The following is an 18312-nucleotide window of genomic DNA, read 5'->3' as shown; positions in this document are numbered from 1 at the left end:
CTGCAGGGACAAAGCAGAGCTGTGTTGTGGAACATTGGGGTTTTAGCACAGGTTGAAACTGCTGTTTGTCACAGAATTTGTTTGATTTTATGGTGAGGTCTTCGTCTTTACTGTGAGACATACATGATATATTTCAACAACATGCTTTCCAAAGACTGAACTAAGAACTAAAAAATCTTTCAGTTGAATTTTGTCTTTCATTTTTAAGAGCGATTGGCTCCACATTTATAATGCAAATTTCAGTTTGTGCTCTGTGGGGTAGAGTTCAGAGAGCCAACAGAAGAAACCAACTATATACATCGTGTAGAAGAGGGAAAACCTGCAGCGAATATGTTTGTTACACAAACCCGGTCTCATCATGATGTTGTGCTGCAACACAAATCTCCCAGTTAATTGGGACCAGATAGTAAAATTTCCATCTGGAATTGACTTTGATAACTAAAATTATGTGCAATAATGATGAATGAGTCCATAGAGCTGCATATGACCATTATTTTTGTAATCAATTAATCTGTAACTCATTTCTCAGTGATGTCAACAAATGTCTTTTTTTTGTTGTCAAAACTCAAAGATATTCAACGTACCATCACGTAATATGAAGAAAAACACAAAGTCTTCACAACTGAGGAGCTGAAAATGGCATTTTTTTGTTTGAAAAGTCGCTGAATCGATAATCAGAAGAATCAAGGATCATTTTTGTATCAAAATTAAAAATATCGACTAATTATTTCAGCTCAAAATGATAAAAATAATGAAGTAATAAATGATTAAACCAGAGTATTTGAAAATTTGAGCCTGTCTGATCTCCAGTCAGAGTTAAGGTCCAGGTGACCTTCATCATGGTCTGTCTTGCAGGCAGGTGGTTAAACAGTCCAAAATATACAGAGAAACATAGCAACCCTCATAGATCACTGGACCACTATGCCACCTTTGATTACAGCCCATCGTGAAGGCTGCTCTGCCTGTCCTTTTCAGACTAACAACATTTCTGTCTCAAAATCAGATCAAGTCTGCCAAACAGCCAGCAGCACCCACACTGATTAGTACTGAGGGGGGAGAGGTGGGTGAGGGACGGGGAAGTCAGCGGGTGTCTTGATTGCTCTCTGTAGTCGTCACATTGTTCATGCCCTGTTCCATTTTTAAGATGATTATTTTAGATGTGAATGTCAGGTTGCATAGCTAATGCAAGTCTCCTCAAGAGCCAACAGTGATATGTCACGCTTGTAACCAACGCCTGCACACACTCCTATGTGCAAATACACACACGCACGGTCATGTGGAGTGGGCACGCATGGCGATGCTTAGTACACAAATCCGTGCCAGCAGTGGATGTTTAGTTTAGCTTAGTTTATTTGCACAGTAAGAAGAGATACAATAGAAATCCAATAGAAAAGATGCAGGATTTGCAGCATGTGAGGATCACTCCCTTCAAATGTGTATGAGGCGTGGACATGGTGGGGTGTTAGGAAGCAACAGAGAGGATGCAAAGAGTGCTGTAAGGTTACTGCAACATACAGCATTTAAAGCTGTTTCTTTGATGTCTCTGGAGTGAGATATGAGTGGAGATACAGCAAGCTACAGAAGTAAAGACAATGCACATATGCAATACGCAATACAAAGTGAAGAGAGAAGACAAAAGCAGGGAGATTGAGAAAGAGAGATTACTGAGGATATGACACCCGTGGCCCATGTAGCGGCCCACAGGGAGTAGCAGCAGACGTGGGAGGAGGTCCCGACTTTGATACACCACACACAGCGGGGTGGTGGGGGACTGCGGAGCTCTACTCGCAAAAAGCAAGACTCAGCTTCTTGGACGAGACTCAAACAGACAAAGACAGAAGGTTAAAGCGGCACAGTAACGAAGACAAAACAAGCCCGGAGGTCTGATACAAGCATGTGAGGAGAATGGGGAGTTAGTTGGCAGGAGATTGCATATGACGGCATCCACTGAGGTATATTTATAGCATCAAAATGACAGTGGATCTGCAAGATCTGTTGGGTGCTGTGCCTCCATCTGCCCCGCGCCCCACACCTGGTAGGTGGCGACAAAGCAGCGATGAGAACATGAGGAAGGATCATGGGGATGGTTTACCTGCTCATGTCCCAGCGCCAAAGCCAGCATGACAAGACAGAGTGCAAAGTGTGAAAGCTGTAATGAGCGCAGGTGAGGGGGAAAAGGACAGGTGTCAGGTAATTGAAGCTGGCGTTTAAATCTAAAAATAGTGTGTGATGCATTTCATGTCTTATGTTGTGCAGCTTAATTAAAGGTCCAGTGTGTAGGATTTAGTCTACGCCTCACCTAACCCTGGCTTAGCATGGCTGCTAAAAATGCAGCATTTTGCAGAGCCAGTGCTTGGTTTGTCCATTCTGGGTAGAAACATGACAGTGCAACATGGCGGACTGCTTGGAAGAGGACCCTCTCCCTCTGTAGATATAAAGAGCTCATTCTAATGTAATGAACACACGATTTTTATTTTCTTGTCATTATACACTAATGGAAATTAAATTATGAATATTATATTCAATTTTTGCCATATTCTGCCAATTGATCCCCCAAATCCTACAATGTACACCTTTAATCCCTAATCTCAGTGACGGTGCTCTGTATTTGATTTTTTTAATTTTTGATACTTGTTTGTTGGTTTAAAAAAAAAAAAAAGAAAAACAGCTGTCTTTGCATCTATTTTGCTCCCGTTTGCTGGCGGCTCAATTTTCGGTGTTATTTAGAATAAATTGAATGCCATGAATCCAATCATCAACCTCACCATTAGCCATTTTCTGGCAACATTTCTTATAAACATGCCTATTTGTAATTTATACGGGATGACGTGACAGAGAAGAGAGAAAGCACACTGTTATCCAGGAATCCAGATGTTACTTGTGACGCGATTCTAAGCCTCGTGCCTCGCTGCCACGCCGCACGCTGCTCTGATGAGGGCACATCAATCAACAGGCAGGAATAAAGAGAAAAAAATCCTCTTTATTCTAAATTCTGGTCCACTTTCTAGTCTACTGACATTGATTATCTAATGAGGGAACAGATACAGCGAAACACGGTCATGAGCAGGCCTTCGTGAATAATTCACGTGGCTATTTTGCATAGGAAAGGGCGTCTCAGCTGAGGACGAGGTTCAAGAAAAAGAGAGAGAGAGCTGGAAAGTCAAAGGTAATGGAACATGCTGGTTCCATTCAGAACACGTTCTCTAATTACCGGCGTGCATCCAGATCTTGTCAGGAGTTCCCTCACTCTCTCTCCCACACCGAGGTGTCGATTGGCCCATTGAGTTTCATTCTCCCTGTCATGGCCGACTGCAAACCTGATATGTTTACTGACACAAATTAGTGTGGAACTCTAGCAGCTCATTAAGGCGGTGGCGGTGGCAGTGACGGGGGGGTGAAACAGCAAAGTGTAGGGTTCCAATCTGCTCGCCCATCAAGGTCTTTGCATCCAGACAGGTGTGTGGAGAAACCCTCAAGATAATGCAAGGAATTATTCCCATGGAGCAACTACAAGGAAATGTGATGGTGGATAATTGGAGGCAGACGTGGGAAAAGGCAGCTCAGGAGGTCCTTAATGCACAGAGCTGCTGATCTGTCATCGCACATTCTAAATTAACTTCGATGTCAAGGAAAAAGTTATTTACAGTTTTCTTTGCACTTGCTGGTAAATATTACATTCTAAATTGGCTGATTAAGTTTCAGCCAGATGGTAGCTTTACTTTCTGCCTGTTCTCTCCATTAATTGCGAGAGGTGTGCTGCAAAAGTTGAGACTGTTTGTTTAGTTTCTCTGAAAAATATGAATCCTTCACACCGGCCCCAAAACTCCCATTCCAACGGGAGCCACTAAGATGTCCCATCCTGAACCCATCTGTCAGCTGCTGTTTGAGTGAGCAAATGAGACTTCAGTGGGGGGAAGCAGGGCCCCTTTCAGAGGCCTGTTCCCCTCTCTTTTTGAAAGGCTTGGCTCTTTGTCTTCATCTTTGGTCAAACTCTTGCAGGAGCTCCTTCTGCCAGTCATCCACAGGCTTGTTGCACGGCAGCTTCCTGCTGCCGCTGTTCATCTCTGGTGTCATAGTTGTGCTAATTAAACGCGGGGTGTGCAATGATTATTGCTTGCTGCACTCCACATACATTAGCATCTGCAGAAGGCTCTTCAGTAATCTCCTTCGCAGAGGAAGAAGTGCAAGCGAGGAAGTGCGCCTCACAAGCAGCTAATTAAACCCGACTATGCCCACTTCCCTCCCTCCGCCTTCGCACATCGAACCCTCTAATCATTTATAACTGGATTTGGAAGCAAGTAATTGATGCACATATAAGGTTTATGATGCGTGGAAGAGGAGAAACACTACCAGTTAAGAAGTTAACAATCGGGGCTACGAGGGCCAAGTGATGCCAGAGTGATTCGTCTTGTAAATGCTTCTGAAATAGCGCCGTTGATTCTGACTGCAGAGGGCCTAACGACGATGATGACAGTGGTGATGATGATGGCGGCAGCACAGTGTTGACGCTCATCTGAGGTTTCGGGCCTAACCAAGAGTCAGGCGAGCCTTGTTGTGCATGGTGCTGTTTGCTGGGGGTGCAGTCTTTACGGCCAAGTGAAAATCCCTGTCCCCTGCTGCTGGGGGTGAACTGCTGCTGATCGCTCCATCGGCTTTGCTGCGCCCTCCACACTGGAATAAACTTCGAATGCTTTGCTTCTCAGGCCAAAGCGGCTTCTGACGGGAATGAAATGTAAAGCAGCTGATACAGGGAATGGCGCCTTTTTTTTTTTTTTTTTTGCCTCGGGCATCAGCCTCCGATTCACAGGGAAGCGCCGCCGCCGCTGCTCCCCTAACTCTGACTCGAGCTCACCCTGGCAAAATATCACAAGGCAGACAGCACTGACGCATACATGTGACCATATCTGACATGTCACCATCCAATAAGACATTTTCTACTCAAAACCACATACTCTGTGCAGTGGCAGGGTATCGCACGAGGACGTTACTCAAATGTTGACATTCCTCAGCGTCCTCTTCCTACAAGTTCTGCCCTGCCCTCAGCCTGCAGTGGCTCCTGCGATGAACCGCAGCATGAACAGCTCTTGTGACTCTGAACGCTCGCGCTGTGATTTGATTGGATTTGATCTGAGCTCTAGAGAGGGTAGGCAAATAGAAAGAGCTGCCAGTGAAATCCAGCAGGTGTACCCAAGTCCAATGAAGCCTTTAGGCTGCGATTCACTGGCTAAAATAAATGAATTTATTTCCAGAAGGGTTCATCTTGCAGTTGATGTTGCAGCTCTCATTTGCACAGCTCCGCAGAGGAACATCTAGAGATATTTATATTGTAATGAGATGCTCTGACTTTAACACTGAAACTCACAGAGCAGCTTTGGGGGTAGAGCACTTTGATTTCGCTGATGCTCGGATATTTTTGTGGTAACATGTGCTTTTGTCCAATATGTAAGTTATGAGCTGCTGCTTAGCCGCCACCAAAGAATGGATGTCTCTTAATTTCCTCCGCCTAAACCCTGACAAATAGAAATAGTTTTGATTGGTCCTGATACCTCTACCTTTATAGTTGATCAGTTTATTGGTCCATTTCACTCAAATGTCTCAAGAGTCTTTGTGTCATCTTTGATCAGTATGACGTTTCACCAACATGTTACTCAGCTTGTTCAAGCCTGTTTTCTTCAGCTAAGAAATGTCACAAAGATCAGATTAATCCACCCTTACATTTTTCTCCTGCCATGATTATTGTAATTCCCTCTGCATGTGCTTCAGTCAAGCTGCTGTAAACTGTTTACAGTTAGTTCAGAGTGCAGCTGGCAGGCTGTTCACCAGAACTAGCCGACGGTCTAGTTGTTCTTGCTGCCCTCCGCTGGCTTCCTGTAAAATTCAGAATAAACTGAAAGATCCTGTTGAGGCTCTGCGTAATCTTGCCCCCAGTTACACTTTTGATCTTGCACCGTGTTCCATTTCTCAGCCGCTCCGATCCTCTAATCTCAGCCTTTTATCCCCCGCCCCAGCTGCAAAACAAAAGGCGATCGTGCCTTTGCTGTTTTACCTCCAACTTTCTGAAATCATCTTCTCCATCTGTCTGATTTGCTGTATTTTTTAACTGTTTCAAGCAGCTTTTGAAAATGCACTTTTACCTTACCTTTTCACACATCTCCATCCCAGGCTTTGTTTTTTTGTTGTCTGGTCTGGTTCTCGTTGTGCTGTGTTTTAGATTGTATTTTTATCTTATTTGTTTATTCATTTTCGTCTTTTCGTGTGTGTGAAGCACTTCATAACTGTGTTTTTAAAAGTGCTACATAAAGAGGCTTTACTTGCCTAAATACTTACTTCAAACCTGCATTTCTTACTTTTATTTCATCAAATATGGATTCATAAATATAATAGCTGATTACCTATTAGCTATTAGTTTTTTAAAGTTTCTCAGGTTTTGGCTTTATTTTTGATCCTGGTAGCACTTTGTATGTAAGAAAGTATTTTAAAAAAAATGTAAGAAGCAATGATAAATATATAAATATATTTATATATTCATGGTTTACAAGCAGTTTCAAAACCATCATATTAGTGTAGTTTCAGTTGTTATACAGATGATTCTAAGATCTAATATCATGCAACTCCTCAGTAAGTCACATCTCTTCATTTAGGGTCCATGTCTCATTGCAGAAACTCTGTGTCGCAGTTGATTACAGGCTTAAATCTGATCACCAAAATGAGCTCAGCTGCAAAATCCTGCTTCCAACATTGTTTGATCGTCGCATGTTTTACGCAGATCGTGGTCGTAGTACTTATGATGGAGCAAAGGAGGAAGTCAGGTGACGTCGTATCAAGAGCCAAAAAGTCTGCGTATGGAAGAGGTGAGGTGGATGGTCTGGTACACCCACCCCCAGTCCTCTCCAGCGGTCATATATGTTGTCTGCAAGTCATTGTCAGTCGACCTATTAAGTCGGTTCAGAATTCTGCAGCACAACTACTCACATGATCCAACAGAAGCGTGCATATGAAGCAGAGATTATAGCATCTCAGTGAGTGCAGCCTGAGATCCTCTGGTAGGTCCCTGTATCTGTGAGTCCAGGCTAAAAACCAGAAGAGACCAGGTCTTTACAGTCAGAAACATTATTTTAGAATTACATTTTCTAAAGTGTTTTATATTGTGTGCTTTCGATGCATGTGTTCTTTTTGATTTAATCTGTTAAACTGCTCCTTCATCTTAATTATTTGAATTGTATTGCACTTTACATCTGTTGTTTTTGTCTTTTGTGAAGCACTTTGGAACTTGCTTTTGAAAAGCACTAAAGTTATTATTACTATTATTATTTCTGGCTGCCATCTTTGCTTTTGGATTAGGAAAAAGAGTCATATATTTGGAAGAGTCATATTTTTTTCATCGTGCTGCAGAGTGAAATGTTTTTCGTCTAGGCGTCTCAAGGAGTGTTTGGAGATTCTGGACACGCCGTCAGAACAGAGATAGATGTTGCTATATGGCCTTCAGGAACTAATGCTTAGCTCTGCAACTCAAATTTGAGAAGCACAAACTGGGCATAATCTGCCTTTAAAATGTGCATCTTTTTGGAACAGAACCATTATTTCAAATCAACATGCCGGCGGTCCTGACAGTGACCTAATGAGCAGCCGTGTTCAGACTGAGCTCAGAGGTCAGAGGTCACAGTCGTCTTCCTGTATCAAACCCATTCTAAGAGCTTCACTCGGTGTCAGCTAACTGAATCTACCTTTCCATAACAGTGAGGACAAACAGAGGCGGGGATCCACACACAGTTTCATCTAATAATTCCTCTTCGTGTGGCTCGTGGACGTGGGTGTGTTTGGAGGTCATGGAGTCGCTCGTGGGTTATTATGCTGTGACATTTGACCGCAGTCTCACATTTATGCAATTTTCCTGCCGGTTTGAAGCAGCAAGTTGTCAAGATTGTCATGAGCTTTGGAGACTGCTTTAGGCAAATTGAAGCACTGGCATTGTAATCATGCATACACAGTTTCTATTAAGATTTCTGACATGTTCAGAGCTTTCTAATCACCCTGAGTAACCTTTGCTCGGAGTTGCAGTTCTTAGGTAAACACTTCCCTGGCCGGAGGCGGAGGTCTGAGCCAATCGACTCATTTGTTCTGTTTGAAAGTGATTGCTGCCGAGCGGAGACTGCTTTAATTTGATTGATGTGTGGTTCACCAAGCGGTGGATTTGGTTGTAATTACTCTTTGTGCTCACCGTGATAAGGAAATTAATCAAGCCATTATGTTGCCCCCATTTTATCATCAGGACACAATAATTGAATAAACCAACCTCACTTGTCTTCAAAGTCACTCTGGCTCGCGTCGTACTCACCCGCTAGAAGGGGAAAGGGCTCGCTGTTGCTGATTGGCCGATAGTGAGGCGAGGATGTTCAGCTTAGACAGCGTAGTCATTCTGATTGAAATAATCAGCGCCAGTTGTTCTCCAAATTTAATCACAAACCCACATGATCAGTTTTATGTAGGATGTACAATCAAGTAATCTGCTTTGTTTTAAGCAAATAGTATTTAGTTCGGTGACAGCGATGTAAGATGTTTCCATATCCTGAAGTGGAAGTACCACAAAATATCCTATTACTCGATTACTACTCTATTAAATGTCCTGCATTTAAAATCCTGCTAAAGTAAAAGTACAGTTGTATCAAAAATAAAAGGTATTCGACATGCTGGTGTATATGTCATTAGCGGATAGTTCACAGTGAAGCATCAATGTGTAAGAAGGATTTCACTGGTAGCTGCTCCAGGTGGAGCTACCTTTAACTACTTTATATACACTTCGGTAGTAAGTGGTTCCCAGCGCAGGGGTTGGGTCCTTTCCAAGGGTCACAAGATAAATCTGAGGGGTTGTGACATGATTAATGGGGAAGAAAAGAAGAAGAAGATGAAAACTAGTTCTGTACACACAAGTTTGTATGGTGGTTTTAATGAAATATTGGATCATTTGTCACTCTTGTGGACTCAAACAGTTATTAAAAGGAGACCATCTGAGAATTTTAGCAAGGAAATCTCTCTTTGGTGGACACAAAGGCTGGAAATCCCCTGGTTATATCTTGCACAACGTATATTTAAAATGTATGTATTTTTATGTAAGATCTTAATAGTTAGAGCTGTGAAATAGATGTAGTGGAGTAGAAACTATAATGCTTTCCCTTGAAAATGAAGCAGAGCTTTAAGTAGCATAAAATCTAAATACTCAAGTAAAATACCTCAAAAAAAGCACTTGAGTAAATGTACTTACCCACTTTGCGTCATTGTTTTTACAGTGTGTGAAGCTCTTCAGTACAAATTGTTTCAAAGAATTCCTTTTCAGATAAATCATGAACCTTGAAATTAAAATAGAAAGCATTATTACAGCCTAATGTACTGTCAAAGCTTAATGCTGAAGCTGGATGTTTGATTTGGAGCAAACTAGCAAAGATGGAAAATTGCCTGGAGCCACTGATACCTCCTAACTGGGGCTGAACAGCCATTAAATCTTTGATGTTCACTTCTATCATCCTGGCTTCCCATCATGCAATGTAAGGAAGAAGAGATGGCCAATTTGGGGCTGATCTCAGCCACCCAAAAGGATTTGCATCCGTCATTGCAATCTATTCTGGCAGAACGTCACCAAAAATCTATTATCCATCTGCATGCGTTTGGGAGGAGATAAAAACCCAGCTCCGCTGCTGAGGGGGTGCACGAGGTGATTTTCTTACCCATAGGAAAACACATGAACAGACTCGTTCCAGGTGACATGACAACTCCCAAAACGTTTTTCACTAGAGCGGCAAAGCAAACTGGATTACTTTCTTGGCGGGTGTTCAGTAGTGGGATATCTTAGATTATGCTTTACTAAACACTCTGAAGCTCATTTAACTTTAAGTGCCTCTAAATTTCTAAATGTCATTTTATGAATCTCGAGCTTTTCGTACGGAAACCTGATGACATTTCCCTCAAGCTTTGACATCGGCTTTAGTGATGAAGTGGTCGGATCTTTTGCATGTGCGCCTAATTAATTGGGACTGCTTGATTTCATGCCCGTGTTTGTGTGGGGCCTCAACTGAATGATTGCCTCAAAAAAGTCTCTCTTCCAAAAGTGCCCACTTTGCATTGAAAAGTTTCAATAGCTTTTGAGGGCCTTAAGAGTGAGCCTTGTGAGGGATGCGTTTCACTTCGTGTGGGTTTAATTGCTTGTGTCCTTTGGGTGGTGATAAAGTTGTTCTTGACTCGAGTCTGAAACTTGGATAAATAAACTCAGTGTAAATTAAAGCAAAGTGCCCTGGGACCACCCTGTTTGGGTTTTAATTGTGGTAGTAGATCATCTCTTTCCCTGGTAATTATCTCAACTATCATCACTCCTATAATAACGATAATCCATTGTTCCTGGTGGCTCTGACAGGGATAATGAAAAGTTTATTAGCCTCCCTGAACCTCACGAGTGTCTGGGGAACTCTTAAATCATCTGTGGAAATGGGAAGAAAAAAAAATAAAAAGCAACCCACTTCTGCACACTTTACTGTCACTTGCATAGATTTCTCCTCAGAGGATGAAGGTCATGCACTTCCTTCCTCAGTGTCCATTATCAGCTCTGATAGCCTTGACGTGTTTACAAGCTTGTAACTTAGAACAGAGCTCCTTAAGTGCTAATTTGGACAATTTGGCAACCCGCTAATTTGAATAATCAGGATGTTTGGATAGTTAGACGGAGGGCCGCTCCGCTGTACAGACTAATGACACTCTGAGGAAATCTTTTTCCCAATGTGCTTCAACTGCAGAACTCTTGAAAGAAACTTTACTCCAGCATAATGTCAACCCGTATTAAACAATTAGTAGCATGAAAGCAGCCAAAATTCTTCTGTATTTTCAACATGACCTCTTCACTGAGTTCCACATCTCGAGATAGAATATTGAATGTGAAATTTTCTGTGGCTTCAGAGTCTCTGTTCTCTCGTTGGTGACGTATCATCCATCGATCGACTGAAGTTGTTTTCCTGGTTTTGCTTTAGGGTTTGCTGTATTGATCCTTGTACATCCCCTAATTCATTTGCCACAGTTTGTTATTCACTTGCTCTATTAGGCGTGGGTCTTCTCAGCGCTCAGCAGGACAGAGTACCTGTGAACACAGCATGACAACCAAAATGGATTTTGGGAGGCTGGATCCTATATCAGCATTTCAAAATGATGTGACTGGAGATAAAAAAATCACATATCTTGTTCCTCATATCTGTTCTTGGCACAGTGGAGAAGTGTCTAAGCTATGAAGATCATGAATAGACGCAAAATCTATCTGCTGAAACCAGAACTAATGATTTTTAGAATCAGCGTATCACCTATTCCAGTAGTTCCCAATCTGGGGGTCAAGACGCCAAATAGCGTCCTAATAGAAATCTAAGAGGTCACAAGACAAATATTTCAGTTACACGAAATGATGTCATATTTTTTCTTTTCTTGTGAAATACTGAATATTTTTTAACTCTCAGACCTCTAAAAACTTTTGAGGAAACTGAAAAAAAAAATCCCTCTCTGGTTGAACTGCAAATTACTTCAATTATTCACTCATTCACCTGAGTGACAAGAGTTGGATGAGAAGATCAACACCACCTGTATGTCTGTTTGGTAAATATGAAGCTTCCGCCAGCATAAAGACTCTGGAGGGCTGCGGTTACTCTGGCTCTGTCTAAAGGTAACAAAATGTGAATACCAGCACCTCTAATTAACAAGTTGGCCTATATCTTGTTTGCTTAATTTGTGCACAAACCCAATATGTTATGCAGGGTTATGTACATTTCTTGGCTGGGTGCAGTAACTGCCTGGAGTGGTTCCCTGGCACCCTCATGGTGATGACAAAACTTCATGAAATGACTGCACTAAGCTAGGCTAACAGCCTGCTGGCAGTGGCTTCCCATTTTCCTCAGACGCATGAGAGCGCTGTCAATTTTCTCATCTAAATCAAAGCCAGGAAGCAAATAAGCTTGTTTCCCAAGATGCAATGCCTCCTTAAAATGAAGATTTGAATTGAGAGCATGTGGACAGAGTTGTGGTGCACACATGAAGCAAAATGAACTCAACTAAGTGGACGCTAGAAGCAAAGGTTGGGACTGTTTAGTGATTTACGCTGAGAGAGCGAAACACAACAGCGAGAGAGTGCATTTGTGTGTTTGTGCTTTGGGGAATAGATGAGATCACAGAATAGAAAATGTACAAATGCCCCTCGAGTGTCTCTTAACTCTATCTTGTGAGATCTTGTTCTGTCACAACGGGGTATCTATAGACGCAAGGGTTGCGAGGAAAAGGTTGCTTTCGAGTGCTGTGTGTTTTGTTGCGTCCCCACAGATCGTCTACACCCGGATGCTCCAGAAGGCCTTCTGCAGCAAACTGTCAGGCATCTCTTCACACCCTTTGAGTAAGCACTTAATTTGAAATAGCAGAGTACAGATGAAAACATATCTTGCAGAATGTAATTGAGGCAGCTGAGAATGCAATCTGTGTTAATCGCCGGTGTTTTTTTTGACACATTTTTAATGCAAACACTGGAGCTGTGCAGCTCTGTGTTGCTGGTTAGTTTAATGGCCGCCTGCGTGCTTCTTGCACACCTGTACAATGTCAGCCGATGTGAGTCTGAGCCCTCCGACAGCGAGCCGGTGTTGTGTAAAGCAGCTGGCAGATTACGGAGCAGCTCCTGGCAGATATTGTAGCAGTTTATCTCAATTTTACATCGTAAATGGGGTGTGGACAATGAAACTGTACACAAACTATGATGGTCCTCCTGTGGCTCTGGCAGTCCGTGATGTTTCATGAATATCTCAGCACAGACCCGGAGGTTCAACAGACAAGCAGATGGTTAGACAGAAAAAAGGTCAGACATGTTCTGCTGTTCCTTTTTTTATATTGTTTTGGACCAAATAAACCTGCTGGTAATGTGACACATTTTCTATCCTGCACATACAGTACATACTGTACAAAGCAGCCCCATCTCCGAAACATTATTATTATTATTATATTATCACATTATTTTCCTGATTTTTATTTGTGAAAAATGCACCTCACCATATCTTAAAAGTCCAAAGGTTGATATGTCAAATTGCTTGTTTTGTCCGTCCAACAGACTAACATAGATATTCAGTTTACTATCACATTATATTTTAAAGAAAAGCATCAAAAGAATCACAACTGAGAAAAGACTGTTTGGCCTTTTTGCTTCATAGATGACTTAAACCAGTGTTTTTTTCCTTCAGGGACCCCTTTTCTATCATTGAGTAAACTGACGACCCCTGACTAAGTGGCATATGTTATGGATTTTTCATGTTATATTCAATGCATAACAATAACGCCACAGAACAACTTATAAACTGTACAATTAACCCGACTACTGAACTCAGCAACTGCAGGAAGTTTGAGAAAATGAGCGATTCTGGGTGACTTTTCAGCAGTTTATTTAGGAATTTTTAACAATCATACATACTTATTTGGCTTTTCTTTTGACATATTCATCTGTCATACTCAATTTATTCTCCCTAATACTTGGCCATTGTTCAGTTAACTCTTAGTTTTTTTTAACTGTGTACTTTCCTGATGCAGGATGAAGCTGAGACTCTGTGAATAGAGCTCATCTTCACCGTGTTATCCTGTGAGATTTTTGTTAAAGTTCATGTCTTAAAAAGTGATCTAAATTTTAAAAATAACATTTTGGTTTTCTGTTCCTAATGAAATGCTGAGAAATAGACCTACTATGATTTTTTTTTACACCCCTAAAAATCAAGAAGGCCTCTGGTGAGGGTTGTGACCCGCTAGTTGGGAGCCAGTGACTCAAACAATGAATCAATGAATCCACTAGTTATTTCATCACTTATCACATTTGCAGTCACGCAAACCATATGTGGCACTAAGAAATGGGGTGCAGGATGCATTACATTTTTTAAATAAACATGAAGTCAATTGACTATATGTGCAAACCAATGCAAAATGTTGTATTAGACAAATAGTCTTCATAGTCATATTTGATTTGTTTTCCATTTAATATTCCCTTGTAGACTTTAAACATTAATAATGTTTTTATGCTTACTTTCAGACACCAAAACACATTCTAAAGAGAAACAGTCTATCCATCGCACCTCAGACACATTCATTACTGACCATGCAAATAACGAACAACAATTAAATACTTAATTTTTCTAAAAAGGCTCAATCATTTCCTAGAACAGCTGCACTGTCAGTTTTAGGAATCATTATTCACACAGAAGCAAATAGTGTATTTGTCTGGGACTATTGTTAGCTGTGGATTCGGGCACCTGGCGGGTGCTGCATATTTGAAATGGACAAAAAAAACACAGTGCCCGTTTTCATTGTAATAAAGGAGCGTGTCATCTAGTGTAATGGTGTGGCTCACTGACGTCACTGACAACAATGGAGCTTGTTTGGAAAAGACGTTGTCAGCTAAATCCAGGCAGGAATCACCAAAATATCGGCAAATTAGTAGCAAATAAACATATTTTGTAGGCAATTGCATCAGCACACACACAATCACACACACACACACGCATTCTGCACTGTACCTGTCTCTCCATCCAAATTTGGAAACGCAAAGAGGTGAAAATTACATTCTCACCCTCTTTCAAAAAGTGCTCTCTTCCTGTCTGCACTGTCTCTTTGCACCATCTGTCAGTATGTGTCAGCCATCCACATGACACGAACAGCAGAGTTGTATGACGGAGCAGACATGGGGGGCCCCCATGTTGAGTGGATTGAAATGCTCCCTCTGTGACAAAGACAGAAACAAGACCTAGTCACAGGGTGGTCACTCCCCTCAGCCTCCAATGACAGAGTCACTCATCGCCAAGGGAGCTGTGCTGAAGCATACATGTACAGTGTGACACAAATGATGAGGGAGAGAGGTGAAAAGATCAAGAAGTGGGATGCAGCCTGCATCTGCAGTGTTGCCGTACACAGCTAACGGCTTCAATGAGCGGTATTCCCATCGTGCCATATTTCAGCAGGGATTGCAAAAGAGCTGATCCCAGCCTAAGACTTAATTTTACCTGTTTTATAGTAAACAAATCCAGTCAGGATTTTGGAGGATTAGTGTCCACGTAATTCTTCGTCATGAAGTACTCTCACTTAATCCACTCGGTATTTGCATTCATTTAAAGCTTTTTGCCCATTTGCTGCCTTGAATTGTCCCTTTAAATTCCTTCAGCCGCTGCCTGGTTATGAATTACCACGACACAAGGATTGTCCAGGCTTGAGGGACGGTATGTGTGCGTGAGAGAAGGAGCGAGGGGGGGTGTTGTTTGAGAGATACAAACAGCCCCACGGAAAATCCAGGTGCTTATAGCTTTAAAAGTTTCGGCCATAAATCGCAGAGCAGGATCGAGGGAATGTGCATCGGCGATGGCGAAACGGATTTCATTTAGAACTCATCAACCACAGCTCTTAGAGTGACAGCCAATAATGAAGAAGCAGAGAGGGGGCCCGGAAACAGAGCTTTGGGCCACTTTCCACTCCAGACTCCTCCCCAGAGTGGAGCATTTAACAGCTCTAATGTTTCAGCCTTTTCTTCTCCTGTGTCAAGTAAATTGCTTATATTGTTCAGATCCTTGCAGGATATATTACCGCCGACTGCAACATCAATATCTTTTGTCATGCTGAACGTGTCCAGCAGACCTCTACATGCAACTCAGGTCTTATTCAGAGCTGTGAATTCACTGTCATTTTTGCTAAATGCTTTTGTTAACTTGGATTTCTTATGATGCATCAGAGCAGTTAAAAAAAAGTGGAGCAGAAAAGAGGCACCGCGAACCGTCTCCGCTGTTCCACCTGACTGCGTTCCTTTTTCACTTCGCCATGTTTGCGGTTGCACTCCACGCTCCTGTGATCTCACATCACGGAGCACGTTGTACAGGTTATCAAGCGGGCAAAACGATATACGCTGTGAGGTTGTGAGACGTCACAAATGTTGCGTCAGCTTTCTTCCTCTGTGACACATTGCACGGGATAAAACAAACAGTTGTTGCGCCCCGGTGCTCATTTTCCCTCCTGATGCCCCAGTCGTGTAGTCTGGTCTCATCTTACAGATGTTACTGTCGTTGTCACATATGATTGGATGATATACAGAATGGAACATGTGACAAGTGAATGATTTATGTGCTTGCCTGCTACGAGGCTCCATCATGTCATGTGTTTTGATTGATTTCTTTGTATGTGTTCTTTTTTTGTATGTTGTCTGCATGAAACATTTACCTCCTTTGTAGGAGTCGCAGATGCACTCAGTTGCCAGTTTGTTAGGCAATAATTCCATTAATCCATCAATAATTTCTCTGATTTGCCAGAAAATGTATTGCATCACGCAGTATCCGTGTATCAATATGCTGTGATAGAGGATAGAGCAGGGGTCGGCAACCTTTACTACTCAAAGAGCCATTTGGACCCGTTTGCCACAGTAAAGAAAACACTGGGAGCCACAAAACCCCTTTGACGTGTCAAATAAAATAACGCTGCATATAATGTTTTTTTTGCCTTTATACAATGTACAAACAAACGATAATGTGCTGCATTTATGAAATAGCTGAACGACTGCAGAGAAAACAAAATGACATTTCTGCGTGCAGCAATAACATTTTGAAGTCCGACAAAAAGACGTTGGGTTGAAGGTACTTTCAAGTAAAATTCTCAATGTCTATTGGAGTCCTTCTTGCATTTATGAAAAAAACACCAAACTTAAATTCTCCACCAGCAGCAAGGTAAAAATACCGTCCACTCTCTGCGTGCCGTCAGTCTTTTACTGACGCGTGCAGTCAGCTGTCAACCTGAATAATAACTAATAGTATAATATACTATTTCACTGAACAATGAAAAAATATGAATATATGCTCAATAATAGGCAATTAAAATATTAATCAGACGTGGTTAATGTGATTTGTGCTCCTGAACCTCGGCGCAGAGCGTCTGCACATCAGCGCTGTGCGCCGTCGCCTGCATCGTATACGCAGTATCGTAAACTGTCATCTGTGAGCGCGAGCGATTTGTTTCAAAACGAACAAACTAAAATAAAATACTTTTTAGTTAAATGCTCATTAATTATTTTCAGGAGCCGCATCAGAGGGATGAAAGAGCCACATGCGGCTCCGCGAGTTGCCGACCCCTGGGATAGAGGATAGTATCCATCTCCTGCTCCTATTGGCTGGTGGCTTAGTCACTCGGCTACATGAATGAAAACCAATAAAAAGAGCAAGATTCAGGCTATTTCCTATTTCCAATAAACCGGAGCCTGTACATTTTTAGGCATTAACATATCAACACGGGCATAAAAGCAAAGCCGAGAACAACTACGAGCCACATCCCCAGCCTCGTCCTTAAACAGATTTTCTGCAGTTTTAAAATTGAGGCGAATTATTTCTGGCTTCCAAATAACGCTGCTATAAATCAGGTGTTTACCAATTCAACCATTTCCACCTGAGCCTCCCAAAAGTCTTCACCCGTAGTCAAATGCTGCAGAACGAATGACTAAATAAACTGAATGATTAGATGTGAGCACACAGCTCTAGCCCCGCTTATTATGCTCTGTTTTAGTCATGGGAGATTTGAGCGTAATTACACATTCTCCTCTTCTTGGAGTGGCTCCCGTCTGATTGTAATGAGAAGATAATCAGAGCCAGAGATTAGGCCGTCAACGCTGCGTCTTCCCCCTCTTCCCCCAGCGACAAACAGGCAGGAGCCGTCGCTTTCTATCTCCCTCACCTTCGTTTTCCTCTGCTTCTCCGCGTAACACGGAGCGCCCCCGGCAGGGAGCTAATAATGTAAAACGGCAGACTGGGTGCTCCAACATGACCGAGTGTTGAAAGGTGATAGGGGAGATAAAGACAGCTACCGGAAGGATGATTAGTCTGATCAAGGAGGGTGATGGGAAAGGAACCTTCTAATATCCTGCTGATTCGGTTAATGTTCTCTGAGTGTTGTCGGACATGCAAATAAATATCTGCTTATATTGTTTCTGGATCGTTGTATGTAATTTATAATGCTTGAAGAAAGAAAGTGAGAAACGAATCAGAATTATTCTTGGAGCAGCTGAGAGGTCATCTTGATATCAAGATGATGTAATGAGAAGATAAAAATGTACAGGCTCCGGTTTATTGGAAATAGGAAAAGAATTCAAGGAGACTTCAGCTATTCTCGTGACCGTGCATCTCCCGTGGCTGCATCTGCCCGGCGTGAGATAGAAAACAACATTTCCCAAAATGTCAGGGAAACTGAAGCGTGTAAATAACTACATTTCAATTGACACCTCGATTTGAATGGTAAATGGCTGACCTCCAA

The 18312-nt window shown here is 42.1% G+C and overlaps 1 protein-coding gene across 1 annotated transcript in view; it reads left to right on the top strand.

Moving 5' to 3' along the window:
- The window catches only part of srrm4 (serine/arginine repetitive matrix 4), a 58701-nt gene that overhangs the window by 21856 nt on the left and 18533 nt on the right, over positions 1-18312 (top strand). The gene's annotated exons all lie outside the window — the stretch shown is intronic.

The sequence above is a fragment of the Chelmon rostratus genome, chromosome 5 (assembly GCF_017976325.1).
Source record: "Chelmon rostratus isolate fCheRos1 chromosome 5, fCheRos1.pri, whole genome shotgun sequence".
In the NCBI taxonomy this organism is placed as follows: domain Eukaryota; kingdom Metazoa; phylum Chordata; class Actinopteri; order Chaetodontiformes; family Chaetodontidae; genus Chelmon; species Chelmon rostratus.
Note: the sequence above shows the minus strand (reverse complement) of the source record. Positions and strands in the feature narration are given on the sequence as shown.